This window comes from Ursus maritimus, unplaced genomic scaffold, assembly GCF_017311325.1.
Source record: "Ursus maritimus isolate PB19 unplaced genomic scaffold, ASM1731132v1 scaffold_15, whole genome shotgun sequence".
NCBI lineage: Eukaryota > Metazoa > Chordata > Mammalia > Carnivora > Ursidae > Ursus > Ursus maritimus.
This window is the reverse complement of record NW_024423897.1, coordinates 59,553,853-59,572,575: the sequence shown is the minus strand read 5'-3', so window position 1 is coordinate 59,572,575 and position 18,723 is coordinate 59,553,853. Positions and strand designations below refer to the sequence as shown.

Here is an 18,723-nt window from a genome sequence, read left to right as displayed (position 1 = left end):
GTGACCATGCAAGTGGGTGGGCCAAGAGAGAGGGCCAAGCAGACTCCATGCTGAGTGCAGAGCCTGACACAGGGCTCGATCTCATGACCCTGAGATCATGACCTGAGCTGAAATCAAAAGTCGGACATTCAACCGACTGAGCCCCCCCAGGAGCCCCTTGGTTTTGTTATTATCTTAACTTATGGAGCAATGTGTCGAGATTGCCTATGACAATTAGTATCTTTGTTCAATTCGGACAAAAGAAAGATGATAACCAAACAGGAAGGAGCATGTGAGCATCATGGCCTCTGTGGTGTGGCTCATGGCGGGAGAGAATTCCTAAGGCGGTGTTGTTACTGCTCACATTCACCACTCTCTTCCGACTGCACTTGAAGTCAACAGCCACCCTGGCCCATGGCATGGGGACGGCACATCCTGGGTTTTCTGATGAGTCCCAATCTCAGACATGGTTTTACTTGTCAACCTTTTATCTATGTGCACGGGTCTCTCAGCTCAGGGAAGATGTGTTTTTGGAAAGACCATAGGATTGAGATGCAGATATTGGGAACAAAGGTGAGAAGACTGTAGATGAAAATGTCACCATTTGTGTTTTGTTGGTCATGCATTGAAAGGACCTCAGTGTATGAGCTCTATCCTAGGGGCTGCAAAGGCGTGTATCAATGACCTGATGGGTTTCAAGGTCTTCGAAGAGAATGAGGTCCTTCTTAGGCTCTGAGTTAGAGAGATGATCCCTCTAGAATGTCCCCTAAATAATTTTTTGACCTGTTTTCCAAGTTTTCACCACGGTGATTTTGGAACCTGAACTCACCTTAATATTTTTTGCCTGTTTTAGATCCAACTGAGTCAAAGATGTAGAAAAACCACAACCCCCATTCTGGTTCCATGTGGCTCCCTCTGGAAGGTTCTAGACCCCCTCATTTGCTCAGTAGCAGGGTCCTTTCTGCTCTGCCTTCCCTCATGGGCCCTTCTGTGGACAGCCTGGCCCCATCCATGCGCTCCCTGCTTGTCCTCATCCTTAGACTCTTTCATATTCCAGGAGCTTCTTTTCAGCTGGCCTCTGCCTGAGTCTGTTCAGGCTGCCATGCCAGAATACCACAGATTGGGAACTCCACGATCAAAATCCAGACGGATTCCGTGTCTGCTGAGCGCTCTCCTGCTGGCCGGCATACAGCCTCCTCCTCACTGGGCCCCCCCAGATTGGAGAGAGGGCTCTGGTTTCAGGGTATCAACCACACCTCGGGGCCCCACCCTCAGGATCTCATTTTCCCCTAATCACCTCCCAAAGGCCCCACCCCCAATGCTATTGCATTAAGGATTAGAACTTTACTATGAGAATTTGGGCAGGGGGCACAGCATTCACTGCACAGCAACCCCTGGGATCATCTCCCCTGGGTGTCCTGGTAGAACCACCACTCCTCTTGCCCAGATGGGAGCACAGGGCCTCTGCCCCGCCCCACAGAGCTCCCCTGCCGGCTCCACACCTTGACCATCCCTTCTTCCCACTCTAGCCACTCTGGGGTGCATTCAAGGGGTCCCCAAACACACTCCCTCCTTCTCGTTCTCACCAGAACACATTAACCTTCAGCCTGAGTATCCTGAGTTCGTCTCAGGCTGACCTCAGAAGCAGCGCATTTAACAGAGGGAGTGGTTTTCAGGAGAACAGACCCCTCGCATCAGTAGAGGCGTTTTTGGCCAAAACAAAACGGCAGAAAGTGTCTTCTTGCCTAACACAACTCTCCTAAATGGGCAAAAAAAAGTACAGAATGGAAGAACAAAGCTGTTTTCCAAATAGATCCGGACTTTCTGGCAAGTTGGTTTGGTGGGGGAGGGGATCATTGTGCAGATAGGAAATGGGTCTATTTGAATCGTGTTTCTTTATGAGTGAAATTGCAAATATAAAAGCGGCTAACACGTACTGAGCAGGTCATAAAGATCCTGCGAAAGGAAGTGGAATCGCCCAAGTTACAGGTCTGTGCACAACGCATCCATGGAAGGAGAAGGGAGTGGGAGGACGTGAGCGCGGAAAGCCGAGTCCTCCTGTAAAGTAGACTCGTGACAAACCTGGAAGGCTCTGTAGCTGTGAAGCCCTATATAGCGTGCGGCCCGGCTCTACAGTGGTCACGGCTCAGCGCTGATGACTTACACTCGGAAAAGTCATCTTTCTCTAGACATCTCATCTCCTTAAGTCACCTCGCAGTTGCTGTCTTCTGACAAAGGAAAACACAACTAACGTTTGGAGGGAACTTCCGTTTCTCCTTCTCAACCATAATGTCTGACTGACCAGGCCTCAGGGAACAGCAGGCATGGCCAGGAGACACCGGATAAGCACCCTTCTTCACGTAGGACTCTAAGAAAACCTGCTTCCCTGGTATTTGCCCTCAGCCGCTGTGTGCCAGGAACTGCCATCCCGGAGGCCATACTTTGGTTTGGATGCCAGAAGATGTTCTCTATGGATGCCCCCAGATCACAGAGCTCAGGGGTATGTGCGCACGCATCCCGACCCCTCCCCCCCCCCAGGGATCAGCAATCTGTCCTCAGTGCCGGGACCACAAATCTTGTGGCTTCTAGGCTCACAATGCCCAAGAGACTTTTCACCCCAGGAATGGCCTCATTCCTCGTTCTCTCTGCTTTCCTCTTTCAGCCAGTTCTACCCATCCTAAGACATTTGAGGCGGTCAAGCTTTCAAATATCTGGTAGCACCATGAGATGAGACACGGTTGCCCCCAGAATCACAAAGTCTAAAAATACCAGATGTTCAGTAAGTGTGTAGGTCCATTCCTTCAATCCAGTTCATCAGTAACCATGTGGGCTCCCACTGTGGCAGCACATGGATTGTCTTTTGAAGAACTAGTGTAAGTCTGTGATCCACCCCCATCCCAAGCCGCTTTCCAGTTATTGCGGAAATCAGTTTCTCAGATGTGAAGCAGTGAGCATCTCACATGGGCACGTATACGAATAAAACTGTGGTGTGGGCTTGGGTTTGGGTGAGGGCGGGAAGAGGAGCCGCTTGGCACGTTGGGTGGAACATGCCAGGCTCTGGAGGAAAAGGACAAAGGCTTTCCAGGCTGATGCCACAAGAGAAGCAAAAGGAGCTAAATGTCAGAAGTGCGTGGAACCATGTGAATCATGCACTTGGGCTCCATGCACAGCTGGAAGCAGGAGGAGATGCCAGGTCGGAAAGGCACCTCTCTCGCCGGTCCTGTGTGGCTGGAGGCAGGACTGGAAGCAGCTCCAGGACAAGCTGAGACATCATCAGCTGCTGAACTGGGGCTGACGGCTCAGGAAGCTGAGTCATGTGACTTGAGATGGACAGGGAGACCAAAACCAGGGGTCCCTCCTCAATGACGTGGCAAAGGACTGAGGAAGGAATGGATCGCCAGCAAGAGAGCTAAGGAGTAAATTTCTGGAAGTAGAGAACCGGCTGAGGACAGGATGAACCACCAACTACCTGAACACCTGGGAAAATGCTGCCCGAGGAGCGAGTCCTCGTCACAGAGGACCGAGGGCCTCGCTGGCCTGAGGGAAGTGTGACCCCTTTTCTCCAGGAGTCCTAATTCTCCTGCGTTGATTAAGTGACTGATGGTTTCTCAACAAGTATTAAATGAAATTTCCAGGATTTTTTTCTAAGATGATGATGAGTTTTCCTTGAGGAGGGAGGGTCTCCCCAAGTAGGCACCCCTACGTTCTGGGAGGATAATTTTGACCCGTAAATGGTGGTTCTGCCCATTGTGGAATGGTGAGCACCCTTATCCCACAGAGTGCCAGCAATGCCCTCCATCAGCTGTGACAAACTAGGACACACCATGCACTCCCAGTGCTCTCCCAGGGAGAACCCCCACCAGGTCATGCTAAGGGATCTTTGCTGACATAAATTGGCCTAAGCTCAGGTGCCCATTTCCAGCCCGAGTGGCTTAGTTGGCATCTGTTCTGAGACAAAGGTGAGAGAAGAACAGGAATATAAATAAGTAATTACCCTTCAGTAATGGAAGCACATAAAACATCACATCCGGAAGCTGCTGGGTGTACAGAGTAGGACTGGGAGGACTTCATCCTAACAGGGGAGATGGGAATTGAGTCCTAAAGGGGAGACCAGAGCATTTCAGGAGTGGTGCAGCATGCAGGAAGGCACAGGGTCCTGGATCATGTGTTCGTTTACAATGAACACACAAGAATGTTTAAACACTCAGCAGTTGTATCTATTTTCAGATCATTTTGAACATGACAATTAAAATCAATGAAAATTTTAAGAGATACTGTTCAGTGAAAACCACCCTGAAATGACTCCAACGGGATTCTGAAATAAGAAAAAAAAAAGTCAGAAAATAAATTTCAATTTTTTTTTTTTAGATTTTTATTTATTTATTCAACAGAGATAGAGACAGCCAGCGAGAGAGGGAACACAAGCACGGGGAGTGGGAGAGGAAGAAGCAGGCTCATAGCGGAGGAGCCTGATGTGGGGCTCGATCCCATAATGCCAGGATCACACCCTGAGCCGAAGGCAGACGCTTAACTGCTGTGCCACCCAGGCGCCCCTCAATTTTTATTTATAGTAAAATTTCAACCAAGGCAATTCAATGGGGAAAGAACGGTCTTCTCAACAAATGGTTCTGGGTTAAGTGGATATCCACGTGTGAAAGAATGATGGTGGACCCCTACCTCACACCATATGTAAAAATTGACTCAAAGTGGATCAATCACCTAAATAAAAGAGCTAAAACTACAGAACTGTTAGAAGATGTTAATCTGCCTGATCTTGGCTTTGGTGATAGTTTCTTGGATACGGCACAAAAAGCACAAGCAACCAAAGGAAAAAATAGACAGATTGCATGTCAGCAAAATGACAAAACATTCATCTCAAAGGACACTGTCAAGAAAGTGGAAAGACAACCTAAAGAATGGAAGAAAATATTTTCAATTCATATATTGATACTGGCCTAATATTCAGAATATATCAAGAACTCTTAACTAGTTAACAATAAAAAAACAAATCACCCAAGTTAAAAATTGGCGAAGGATTTGAATAGAATCCAAAGAAAGTATACAAATGGCCAATAAGCACATAAAAATATATTAATCATCAGTAGTCATTAGGGAAATGAACAGTACAACTGCACGAGATAGTACTTCACACTCTCTGGTTGACTATGAACACACACACACACACGCACACGCACGCACGCACAAACGTGTTGGTGAGGGTGTGGAGAAATTGGTACCCTTGCTGGAGGGAATGTCAAGTGTTGCAGCCAGTGTGAAACAGTTTGGAGATTGTTCAACAGATTAAACACAGAATTTTCATAGAATCTGGGAACTCCACCTCTAGGTATATATCCAAGAGAAGCGAAAACTTGGTTACGTAAAAACATGTACGGCATTGTTCATGGTGGCCAAGCCCAGCCTGGAAAGTCACCTACACAATAGACTTTGTGAGAGTCAATGTTAGTTCTCTATCCTCATGGAAGCTTCTGGTAAGAGCCTAATAATCATCACTCTCTTAAGAAGTCAAGGAAGTCCCAGTTTTGCCAGGAGCCCACCCAGCTCCACTTGCCATGGCCTCTGGCCACCATGTTTGAGGCTGCCCTGGCATGGATCTCAGCAGCAGGACAAGGTCTCACACAGCCTGGGGTGGGGCTGTGCACCCAGGGCCCCTCCTTGATCTGGCAAACCCAGGACCTGGAGGAAACTGGTCCAGACTGACTTCTGTCAGTCTCTTCCCAGAGTAGAGTTTAGAACTCAAAGGCAAACCCACTAACCTGTGGATTTCTTTTCTTCTCAAAGATACTAAACTATTTCTAGGGCAGAGCCTCCTTTTGTTTTAAAGACAGCATTTTATGATCGATCCCAAATTGTCCCACTGAGTCTCTAAATAGCCCAAATTCATGAAACAGTTTTCATTCTGCCTCTTTGATTTGTATTAATACAATTTGTGGTTCAGTTGATTAAGCCGGACAGCTTCATCACAGGGCCTCCCTCCCTCCTAAGGATTTGAGGCCAAAAGAAAAATGCGTGGGTCTCCAGAGAGCCAGATCCTTGGCCAGGGAGGTGAGGATCTCCAAGGCAAATAACTGAGGAAAGCCATTCATCGAGCAATCCCTTTATGGAAAATTTATTGGGATGTGGCATTGCAAGGAGATTGTAATTAGTGACGGGGGACCCCGGGAAAGCTGAGTGTGAACACGAGCACACTTTTCCAAGACCCCCCACCACCTCCCACCCCTCTGGGCCCCGACGGGCCTCCCTGTTTGTGGAAGCCTCCGTACACATGCTTCCTGTTCACATTACTCATCAACCCACCATCACGTAACTGTCCCTCACGCCCCCAGACGGCTAACAGAGCCCCTCGCCTCTCTTCTTCTCGTAATGGGTTCTGTTGGGTTTATCTTCAAGTATCTGAAGAATTGATTGCAGATGAAACTGTGTGGCCTGGACCGCTTCCCCGGGATTCTTTCCTGTGGCCTGCATGGGGGTTCCTCAGACCCCGATGCCCACGAGGGGTCTGGCACGGTGCTCACAGACACCTCCGTCCTTGATCAGCATTTTCGGCCCTTCAAACTGCCCAGGGAGTTGATTTTGAGGAAAGCTAGCCATTCTGCGGAACTGAAACCTGAATTTGACATCCCAGAGCAAATTCAGGAATGAACGGACCACTGAGTCACTCTGCGAGCAAGGACCCTGGGAGTGAAAGGAATGACGTAGGCCCCCAGACACCTGCCCACAGTACCTGCCTTCATAAGACGAGGCAATCGTGACCTGCTAATGGAAGCCATTTGTAGTGAGGAAGGGTGCAGGGGGAAGGGGGAGCGTCCCCTCCTGGGTGAAGCTCCCCTGTTTCCTACCCCATTGGTCAGAGGCTGTGGCTGAGCACTAGTGGGTCCAGGACCGCGCCCTGGGGCTGGAACCGGAGCTCACGGCTGGGCCTTAAGCTTCAGGCTGGGAGAGCTGGGCTCGCCCACCTGCCTCTGCACCCTGCCTCTCTGAATTACTCATCCACTGAGCCCCTGGAGGGTGCTGGACGGTCCACCTGAGCCATACACCCCCACCGTCACCACGATACCCCCCAAAATGTCTATATGTTGTTGGGCTGAAATGTTTGGTGATCCAAAGCTCTGGTCTTTAAATAAAGCTCCCCCTGCCTTTTTTACCAATAACTTATGCATGCACTATGCCTTCTTTTTCTCTGCTTTTTTAAAAAATAAGACATAATTCACATACCATAAGATTCACCCCTTTAAAGAGTACAATTTGGTAGTTTTTCGTCTATTCACAAAGCCATGCAACCAGCACCACCTCCCACCTCCAGAACATTCTCACCATCTCAAAAAGAAACTCTGTGCTGTCTGCAGGTGCTTAGCCCCTGGCAGTCCCCAATTTATGTTCTGTCTCTGTGACTGTGGCTACTCTGGACTTTCCTTCTTTACTGTTGTATTTATCTATTTCTTTGTATTTTGGGTGTAAGGACAAGTCCCTTCTCAGGTCTGTGATTTGCAAATATGTTCTCCTACTCTGTGCGTTGTCTTATCACTTCTTCAAGAGTGTTTTTCTTGAGAACAAGTTACTTTTGATAAAATCCATTGTATCTATTTTTTTCTTTTGTTTTTGCTTTTGGTGTCGTATTTCAGAAATGGATGTCTCATCCAAGGTCATAGAGATTTAGGTCTATGTTTTCTTCCAAGGGTTTAATCCTTTTTTTGTTTTTGATGAATTCAGTGACGATCTACACTTTTCAAGGAGGACCAGGGAGGGGACGAAAAGCATTACAGAGAAAATGAATCCGTTCATTGTACTGTTTCCTAAGTAACCCTAAGAGATGAACGCCTGGTGCGGTCGAGAAGACCAGTACTTGAGACAACACGGCCGAGGTTTCACCATGTATTTTAGGGAGACCCCGCTCGCTCCTGCAGTGTCCGGTCCTGACACACCGCTGAGGTTCTCACCGTCTGCGTTTCGTGCCATTCGGTTGAGCCGGTTCACGGCCCGGCGGGTGGACGCCCCAGCCTTTTGATGACACCTGTCTTTCTCTAGCCAGGATTCTGCAGATGAACGTCCCCTTCTTGTCCCCTTTCCAGCGGCGTCACCGGCTGCTGCTGCGTCCACTGCAACATGACCCTGGTGACTGGCCCGTCTCCAGCGTGTGGCTGGACCATGGCATCTGGTGCACACCTCTCGGGTCAAAGCAGACTGTAGCTGTCATTTCCGTGTTGCATATTATTCTACGAACTTGAAACCTCTTAGGAAAGGAATCAGTCTCTTTTAAGGGCCCCTGAAATCGCTCCATCCACACCTTAGCCCCTCAAGGCCCCTTATTCCAAATGTTAGCCGCACAATCTGCAAACTGGTTTGTATCCCGCAGAACAAGAAGCTTACAGGGAAGGTCCGGGCCTGGCTGCAGGCTGCACGCCTTTTCCAGCTGCCCCAACATGTGTTCGATGTCCTAGGCCCTCAGCCCGCAGCGTGGAATTTTGACCCGCTCTCCCCCTCTCCCAGACACAGGGCCCAGCTGAGTTCTACAAAGTGGCCTCCCCAAACCCTTACCGCATCTGCGCCTGTGATTCTCCGAGCGGGCGGGGGAAGGCGGCAGCTCGGAAGCCCACCCCAGGCCTTCGGACCTCACAACTATGACCTACATATTCCGGAAATTCAGAAAAAATAGAACCAAAGGCCATTCAACCCACACATCCTGCCCTGGAAAAACCCAAGCATTGTTCTTTCCAGGGCAACATCCTTTTTTTTTTTTTTTAATGTTTTTTTATTATATTATGTTAGTCACCATACAGTACATCCCCGGTTTCCAATGTAAGGCTCGATGATTCATTAGTTGCGTATAACACCCAGTGCACCATGCAACACGTGCCCTCCTTACTACCCATCACCGGTCTATCCCATTCCCCCACCACCCTCCCCTCTGAGGCCCTCAGTTTGTTTCTCAGAGTCCATAGTCTCTCATGTTTCATTCCCCCTTCTGATTACCCCCCCTTTCTTTATCCCTTTCTTCCCCTACTGATCATCCTAGTTCTTATGTTCCATAGATGAGAGAAATCATATGATAGTTGTCTTTCTCTGCTTGACTTATTTCACTTAGCATTATCTCCTCCAGTCCAGGGCAACATCCTTAAAGCCCCAAATTGTCACAGATTTTATCACATCTGCCTCTGGAGGCAGGAGTTTCTCATTAATACACAGTGATTCCTGGAGTGTGTTTGGTTTGGTTTTCTGTTGCCACGCTGGGGGGTGGGGGGCGGTTAAAGCCAAATCCGGGCATCTTCACACTTTGCGTCCCCTCCATCCATCCTCCCCAACTCTCTTACCAACTAACCTTTGAGAGGAAAGAGAAGGAGCTCATTTTAAACACACACACACCCCACAGTGGTAACAGCATCTCAAATACACTCAGTCGTCAGATCAGAAATATAATCGTAATACCTGTTAATTCGTAATCCCTGCACATCTCAATGTGCTCATTTAATATCACATATATAGATTTTCAAGAAGAGAAATCTCAGAATGAACGGCCAGCAGCGCCAGCATCCAGCGTCTGTCAGGGCTGACCCCCGGAGGGAGGGAGCAGGAGAAACCAGGCGCCAGCGGGCACGGGGGCCGGGGCCTGGGGTCTCAGTGTCTCGGCCTTCACCCCAGGGAAACTGCTGCTTACGGCCACCACCTTGCCGGCCCTCTCAGCCTTCACGGGTCCTTGCCCACCTGCCCAGAGGCAGCCTGCCGAGTCCATCCTTAGAAGAACAGAGGGCCCGCCCTCCAGGTGTCTTCCAAGGGCAACTTTGAGCCCTCTGCCGCTCAAGGGCTTGTCAGAAGCTCAGCCGACAAAAGTCGTGTTTACAGAACGTTTCGTTCCTTGGGCCGTCTTCGGGCCTGGGCTCTCCTCATGTCCTGCACACTCACCCACAAATGTACACACACTTACACAAACAGATGCACTCCCGACACACACGCAAATACACACACACATCGACACAATTAAATGTATCCCCAACACACACACACACAAATGCACCTGTGACACACACATGTATACAAATATATACACATATACACAGATATACACACACACACACAAGTTCACATTTAGAAAATGCAAATTATGGCTTGGTATAAATTATTTGATTTTAAGAGCGATTCGATGTATTTAAAGTTAAAATGGAACGTCGTGTTTGGGAAGAACCAGGGTTTTGTGGCAGGACCCTAAAAGGCAGACTGCATAGAAGCCACCCCACTTCCTCTCTCTGTGGGTGACTGAGAGCCAAGGAGTCTAAGTGGCTCCTCCAGGATTCCACCACGGGGAAGGGCAAAGCAGGCCGGGCTCCCTGCAGTCCTACGTCTCTATCCATGGTTCCAGAAAGCAACCCGTCTTCCTTCTCAGATGCTCTGCCTGTCCCTCCGGTAAAATTTTAGGGACTCCAATTCTTTCTTGTCAAAAGTTTATGGACACCTGAGCTATTCAAAGATCTACCGAGAACCTCCTAGAGGAGAAGAGCTCATAATTTGGAGATAATTTGAGGCACAGGCTCCAGGATCCAAGGAACCTTCCCATCGGCCACCCCTGAGGGCTGACTCTCCGCATGGATGGCCCCTTATCCATGGAGATGCACGTGTGCCCCCCGGTGGACCTGGTGGGCTCGCTTGCAGCCTCAGCCCTTTGAAAGGGCAGCTGGAAAAAACAGATCATGAGACGATTAGAAGGGAAGCAGCGTACAGGGCAGGTCTGGCCTCAGTAGGAATTTGAAAGAGAAAAACGTCAGACAGAGAGCCAGGGAATGAGGAATACCTTATTTCAACGTGGAGTCTCTCCTGGGGCCACTGGGTGCTTTGAGGGGGGTGAACTTTAGAGTTTGGGGGGAAGGTGACAGATGAGTGGGGGATAGGATGAGGAGAAAAAAGTGCTACCAGACTCCGTTGCACCCATGATGGAGAGTCTTTGAGGTTTCCCGGCATCTCTGAGGAATAATCAATTTTTCCCAAGCTTTGCTTGACTGTGGTGTTTTGAGTTTCCAGGGGAAATACTGCCCGGGTCACCGTGCCAGAGCGGCCTGCAGCTGTCTTCAAGGGTTTGTTGGTTTTCTTTTTTCTGTTTGTGCCCATGATTCAGTTCTCTGATCTTGTAAACTTTCTCAGGCACTTCGTTCTGAGATCCTAGCGACAAGCTATGGCAATTGTCAAGATGACTGATAAATGGACTCCCCGGGCTGACATGATATTTATAAATCAGCACTAAATATCTCTGTCTGGGCTATAAACGTCCTAGGTCTCTTTGATCCCACCAAGGAGTAATGTAAATAGTATTTGTGTGCTTGTCTGACCCCCTCTCGGTTCTGCTGGTTGCAGGTTGCCGGTGGGGGCAGGGAGGGGTGGCAATGGAGCGATGAATGCCTCGGTCGCCATTCTTCTCTGTGACCCATGAGGCTCATTCAGACTCATCTCACACTGGGGCCCAGGGGGGGGTCTTTCACCCTGGAGGGTGAACTGCTGTTCCCCTGGGGATTATGCCCCACCCCCCACTCCAACAGAGCAACAGAGGAGGGCTCCCTGTGCAGAGCTCCCTGGGGGGCAATGGGACCACAGTCTTTTGGCCACATTTGCAAATCATCCCTTGATGCTGCCCATTTCTCTCCTTTGTCTCCAAATGGAATTGCTAACTAGTTATCTTTTCCTACAGAATCAATGTTTTTCTCCCCAAAGCAATTCAGATTCCTTTCCTTCCCAGGATCAGGAAGACCCATCCAGCAGGGTCCACCTGGTCTCAGAGCAGAGGCTACTTGCAAGTCTGCAGCAGGTCCTTCGGCCGCTCCCCACCCTGCAGCAATTTCCCAGTATCTGCACCAGTGCTGTTCCGGGAAAGCAGTGTGGGACCTCCAGGGACACATTTCAAGTGTGTACTTTGACTCAAGCGCGTGGCTTATCCTTGCACAACCTGATGACCGGGGGATGCTGTTTGTCTATAAAGACCTACCCCAAGCCTGGATGCCACCCACGAGAAAGGAAGGGGTTCTCCAAGCAAAAATCAGTTCACTGAGTGGCAGAAACAGGGAGTAAATGCTGAAAGCAGAAGAGGCACCAACACATGACCCCCGCTCGGCTGTTCCCCGTCAGCCGCCCACCAGCCTCGATGACCCACCTCCAAGGTCTTCCGTAGACATTGTAGGACTCTCATACTCTGCTTTCTCTGCTTATTTAACTTTATCCCAGTCATCTGATATCCATGCTCAGAAAGGGATTCTTCTCTTCATTCTCCCTCTCTGCCCCCTAATCTCAATCAAATGCTTTACTCCTAGTCATTGCTGCTAATGTCAGCCCTTGGTGGGTCTAAGAAATTGACATCATTTCAAAACTTCCTCCGAGTCTTTCTTTCCTTTTGTCTGAGACTAAATGTTAAATACTTGGATAATCTAATTTTTAAGTAGAGCTGTGATATTGTGATTTATAATAAGAAATGCATATCTGGTCTTTATCCCATTCCTGGCACAGAGCTCCTGAAAAACCCTTAGAATTTCCGAAGTGTTGAGAGCAATAAAGGTGCCTTTTATATGTCAGTGAGATGACTTTTGGAAAGCCCTTAGGTAGCCTCAGGATGGGGCTGTGGCTTGAGATCCAACCGCGTGATTAGATGTTTGGAACTTCCAGCCCCATCCCCAGACCTCCAGGGAGGAGAGAGGGACTGGAGATTGAGTTTAATCACTAATGGCCAGTGATTTAATCAGTCGTGACTATGTTATGAAATGTCCATGCAAACCCCGAAGGATGGGGTTCAGAGAGCTTCTGGCTTAGGGAACATGTGGAGGTGCTGGAAGGTAGCCCACTAGGAGAAGACATGGACGCTCAGGGCCCCTCCCACCAACCTCACCCTGTGCCTCGGGTCCATCTGGCTCTTCCTGAGCTAGCGCTTTCATAATCATCTGGTGACCTCAGAAGTAAACTGTTTCTCTGAGTTCTGTGAGCTGCTCTGGCAAATGAATTGAACCCAAGGAGGAGGTCCTCGAAGTCTCTGATCTACGGCGGTTGGTCAGAGGCACAGGTATGGCCTGGACGTGGCACGGGTGTCTGAAGGGGGGTGGTGAGGCCTTGTCGGATCCGGTCCTTCGCCTGCGGGATCTGCCTCTCTCTCCAGGCAGTGTCAGAACTGAGATGAATTGGGGGACGCCTAGCTAGTGCTGCAGAACTGCCTGGTGTGGAAAAATTCCCCCAGCTCCCAGCCCCCCTGGAACTGGAGGCAGGGTAGTAAGAACACTCATGCAAAGCCAACAATGGCGTCTTAAGCTATAGTTGTGGCCTAATTGGTGAAATACGCAGATTTGCCTATAGGATTTAACCTTTTCTCTTCAAGTCGAGTGGGTTCTCATGCTCTCTCATGAGATACTCCTATTAAAGGATCCTGATTTCCCAGGATGCCACAGTGGCCACTGCCAACATGGCGGTCTTCTAACCACAGCTACCTACTTATCCCCGGTCCAGCGGTTACATGTGGGGGCAGTGGAGAAAAAGAACTAGAGGCCCTGTGCCCTGATAGCGAGGGAACATACAGTCTGATATTCTTTGACCACAGAGAATCCAATAATGGCTTTATTTGGGTCAGTTTCAACAGAATTGGGAACCGGCTCTTTCAAGTGGCCCTAGGTCCTGCTTACTGGTCAGTGTAGGCACATGCTTCATGTCTCCTCCAGTTTCTGGCAAGAGAGGAGGAGGCGGTGAGGTGGTCGCTGACAGCACTGCGAGGAGTCTGGCCTCAGTTACCGTCCTCACTGTGGATCGTGTCACACTCCGGAGGGCAGGTCGGATGTGAGCTGTCATCCGGGGAGGCCGGGTGAGCTGGGGGGGCTGCACCCTTCCACACCTTCCCTCCTGTGGAGGCAGTGCGTGGGCAGTGAGGACCGCTTCTCTAGCTGAACAGGCAGAGTGGACAGGCCATGTGCAGCCCTGAGTTTGTGGGTGCGGTTTTGTGTCCACGAATGTGGACGTGTGCACACGTGTGTGTGTGCACGTGTGCATGAAAGTATATACCGTGGGTTCCGGTATAACGTGACCTGGGTGTTCCTAAAAGTCACCGAGCTGTGTGAAATTGTAGTAAAGACAACGGGGCTTACGGGGCGATGGGGGTGGCTTCCTTACAACCACAGTAAGAAAAAAGGTAGAAGCCCGGCAAACCCAGTTGTGCAGCGTCATACATGTTAAAAGGCTAAGAAGCGCATAAATACTACAGACTCTGCCTTGGCAAAGACCTGAACCGAATTTGATGTGCCCGTGCAGCCGGGCTCCACCTGCCTCTGCGGACCCCCCAGCACCCACCCCCCAATGCCACCAGCCTAAGAGAGAAGAAGAGAGAGCGGGAGCAGAGGACCCCAGTGGAAACCTGTAGGACAGGCTGAGGGGGGCAGAGAAGGCAGGGCCTGTGCCTCAGGGCAGGTGTGGCCTTGGATCTGAAAGGCGCCAGCTTTGAGTGACAGCGGGGACGGGAAGCAGGGTTTTCTGCAGCTGGGCCAGGGCTGCCAGGCCAGACACACGGCTGTGTGTGCTCACTGTCCTGGGGAGGCGTTTTGTGGATGCCAACACGGCAAGGTTCACGTGGGTTCACATTTCTACGTTCATCTAATGTTGGTCTCCAACAGTCGCACGTGAGCGAACCGAGAAGTCGTGCCACGTACGACCTGAGCCCACTCTTCAGCTGAGATCCTAGCCCCGCTGCGTTTTAGCTTTGTGACCTTGGGCGGCTCACTCCGTCTCTCTGGGCCTGGGCTGGTCCTGTGGGCTGGACAGGGTCCAACCAGGAACAATGCTGTGTGTTTAAAGACAAAGGGGACATGAGGCAAGGATTAGGTTAATCAGGTCAGGGTTATCGATGATGAGGGAGCAGAAGGCAAGCTGAGGACAAAGCACAGGGTAACACCCACAAAACCCCCACCCCCACCCAGATAGGATATGCGTGGCATTCCTCAGGCTGTCCTGGCTGCTGGAGAGCAAAAGAAAGGGGAAAACAAATGGTTAACTGATAGAGGACAGGAGTCTCCATCAGTTCCCAGCTGTCTTCATGATTTACCAGAAAAAAGCAATCTCCAGAAACCTATAGACTCCGTTTTCTGGAGCCCTAACGTCAGCCTCCCCTCCCTAGGATAGACAATCTCATTTAATCAGTCACTCCTCAGGACCCCAGGGCAGCCTGTTCTGCCCATGGGTCCTGTCCCTGTACTTTAATAAAACCACCCTTTTGAACCAAAGACATCTCCAGAATTCTTTCCTGGCCATCGGCTCTGAACCCCAACCTTCAAACCACATCAAGAAGGCAGCCCAGAGAACAGTGACAGACGCCGGGCCACCCTAAGGCCGTTTTGCAGAAGAAGGCCAACGCCTTCAGCCCAAGTTCCCTGGTGGTGGGCAGGACAATCTGTGCTGACTCAGACTTTTGTTCGTTGCTGTTCTGACCTAAAAGTTCCTCGCTGGCTGCATCAGCACATCTGAACTGCGTGAATTTCAATCAGGATCCTTTTGGTCCTTCAAATGCCAAGAAAATTAGTTTCTATTGCTATCTAGTGGTTTGGGCATTAGGGAGATAGAGTCACAGAAACATTAGCCGTCCTGGCACTTGGTCTGTATCGTTCGCTTGAGAAACTCCCACCGCTGGGATTCTAAGGAAATCAAGACACTGTCCTGGGGGGAGAGAGGGGGTCAACGTGCTGCCCACAGTCACAGCAAAGGCCTCTCGGAGAAACACCCAGTAAGGTCCCCAAGAACCGACGATGGGTTCTGGAAAGCGGTTGGGCTGGAATTATCACCGATGAACCATGAGGTCCCTCCAAGTGCATCAGAAATCAGCCCCTCGAGTAATCAAGCATAAAGAGATACAATATTTCACCAGTTCCAGCTCTTTTTAGCCACACATTGGCCGTTGCCAGCACAACCCTGTTCCAATGCAGCGCAAAGCTGTTTTACCCTCATGGGCTCATTTGACCCTCAGAGAAAGCAGGTGATGTGGGCAGGACGGGGTGCCTTTCCCTCTGGACAGGCGAGAAGACAGAGGCTCGGGGTGTGGTGTCCGGCCCGAGGGCCTGGGCCAGTGGGGGGCGGGGAGCCCGGAGCGGCCTCCTGACTCGACTCCAGAGGAATGCGGCCCCGCTCAAGCCTTTTCATGGAAAGTACCCTCAGCTTGGAGGCAAAGCACCCAGCTTTAGTAAATACTTAACTTTAGGCCTGTCCTCCTATCGCGCAATCACCCAGAGTCACACACCCGGAGCCACACATATCCGTGGGCACACAACCACAACGATAACTACAAAAACACAGTCTTCTTAAGGATTGTTACCAAAACCTCTGAACTGTGTCACTGAAACATGAACAGGAATGAGCACGGATGCAAAATTCCCATTTCACTAAACAGAAAAACAAAGGCTATAGAAAAAACTGTTTTTCCTGAAGACAGTTTCATTGGTTACCAATTAGGAAAATGGCCCCTTGGAGAATCTTTAATGTAAAATCCCCGTTTGCTTGGAGCAAAGCTGAGCCATCATTATAAGCCACAATCCCTCGGGAGCCCTCCTCTCCGGCAGCGCCAGCCTGCTGTGGCCGAGCCCCTCCCTCCAGTGCTCGCCTACACTGAGGCCAGCCTGCCAAACAGAGCAACCCACTCCACTTTTCCCCTCATTATGGAATTATCACATACTCACTGTAGGTGAATTTGGAAAGCACTGAAAAAAAAAAATAAGAAAAGAAAGAAAAATCCTCTCTATCCCATCAGCTGGAAATAATCACTCCTAAACTTTTTGTATATTTCTTCGCAGGCTTTTTAAAATTATTTTGTGATTACAAGCTTGGGGATGGTAAGAGTCTACCCCATTCAAAAAGTGAGCTCGCTGATTGGTATTGGATGCACAGACTCTCCCTGGGGGAGTGAGGGGCTCCCTGGCCCAGAAGCTGTCGGAGGAGGGCTTGGGGACCATGATTCTGCACCAGCCAGGGGGCTGCTGCCTTCAGCCTAGCCCCCCTCTGGCTCCCCTATCTACTGGGGTTCTGTGTATGCTTACATCTGGAAAAAAAGGATTTTAGTGCTTAATTTTTTTTAAAGCCCATTACACTAGAGTTGTTTAAAATGCTATCTGCTTTAGTGAAGAGGAGACTCACACTTTGTCCTGATATCTCCACGGGTACCTATGGTCATTGGGTGCAGCCCATTTCTACTCGGGGCATGCCTGCCACACACCTGGGAGTGGGAACTCAAGGGCACGCATTTGATGGCAGAAGATAATGAGACTCTAGCTTCCTGGAAATGTAGTTTTGTGGAGAGATTTGTTTTTGAATTTTTTGGATGCACTCAAACGTGCTGATCAAGGAGCCCTTGGGTGGCTCAGTCGTTAAGCATCTGCCTTCGGCTCAGGTCGTGATCCCAGAGTCCTGGGATCGAGCCCCACATCGGGCTCCCTGCTCTGCTGGGAGCCTGCTTCTTCCTCTCCCACTCCCCCTGCTTGTGTTCCCTCTTTCGCTGGCTGTCTCTCTCTCTGTCCAATAAATCAATAAAATCTTTTTTAAAAAACCCCAAATGACCATATATGTTATTCAGGTGTGAAATGTACAGATGCAGCTCAGATGGGACTTCTTGCTAGGAGTAGATCTTTCATTTATTTTTGACAGAGAGAGAGAGACTGAGCATGAGCAGGAGGGGCAGAGAGAGAACCCTAAGCAGACCCCACACTCAGCACAGAGCCCAACTTGTGGCTCCCATCTCACGACCCTGAGATCATGACCTGAGCTGAAATCAACAGCCCGAGGCTTAACCCACTGGGCCACCCAGGCGCTTCATAAAAGAGTAGACCTGGAAGGTTGTTATCACAAGGGAAAACTTGCCCTTATGTGCGGTGATGGGTTATTAACTAGATGCCTTGTGGTGAGCATTTCACGAGAGATACAAATATTAAATCGTTCTGTTGTACACCTGAAACGCATATAACCTTACACGTGAATTATCTCTCAATACAGTAGATGTGGCCCCTCTATTTCTCTGGAGCTGACCCGAGCCCCTCCAAATGCCCATCACACTGCTGCCGGCAGAGGTCGGCCGGTTCGCCGTAGCTCAGACTCGTCTTGCTGCCCCTTTCCGGGGAGGTACTTTCAGGTGTATTCGGAACCAGACTCCGCCTGCTTCCTCTTCTTACAAAGATGCCACCGGGAGCCCAGGACTCTGCCGCGCCCACGTCCTCCCTCCCTCCCATGCTTCCCGCTGCCTCACTCTGCCCGGAAACTGCGGCCTGCGGTGGCCAGGGCTGGAGGGTCAGGGCCCGAGAGTGTTCCATCCAGCCAACCGGATGGGGACAGACAGCATCTCACCCCTGCTGCCTGACGTTTTCACCGCGTCTGATGGTGTTGAGCCCTGAAAGCTATGTACTTATTTGCCGTCTGCCCATCTTCTCAAATCATTTGCCCACTTTGTTTGTTTTCTTGTTTTGAGTTTTGATTGTTTTGTATAGACGCCCTTGATCCAACATGGGTTTGGCAAGTATTTTCTACCTGTGGCCTGTTTTCTTCCTCCTCCATTTTCTTAACAGCATCTTTCACAGAACAGAAACCCACCATTGGATGAATTAATTTTTCATTTTTTATGAATTGTGCTTTCGGTGTCGAATCTGAGAGGTCTTTGCCTAATCCGAGGTAACAGACATTCTCTCTAAGGCTTTCTTCCAGAAGTGTTATAGAGCTAGGATTTCTCTTTAGGTCCGCGATCCGCTCTGCTATTCTTCT

At 49.9% G+C, this 18,723-nt stretch overlaps 1 long non-coding RNA gene across 1 annotated transcript; it reads left to right on the top strand.

The window, feature by feature from the left end:
* The first annotated feature begins 12,780 nt into the window (after positions 1-12,780).
* On the top strand, positions 12,781-18,422 carry LOC103679228. Its single transcript, XR_572875.2, has 2 exons — positions 12,781-13,021; positions 17,965-18,422. It is a non-coding gene; the product is annotated as an uncharacterized LOC103679228 (long non-coding RNA).
* The last annotated feature ends 301 nt before the right edge of the window (positions 18,423-18,723 follow it).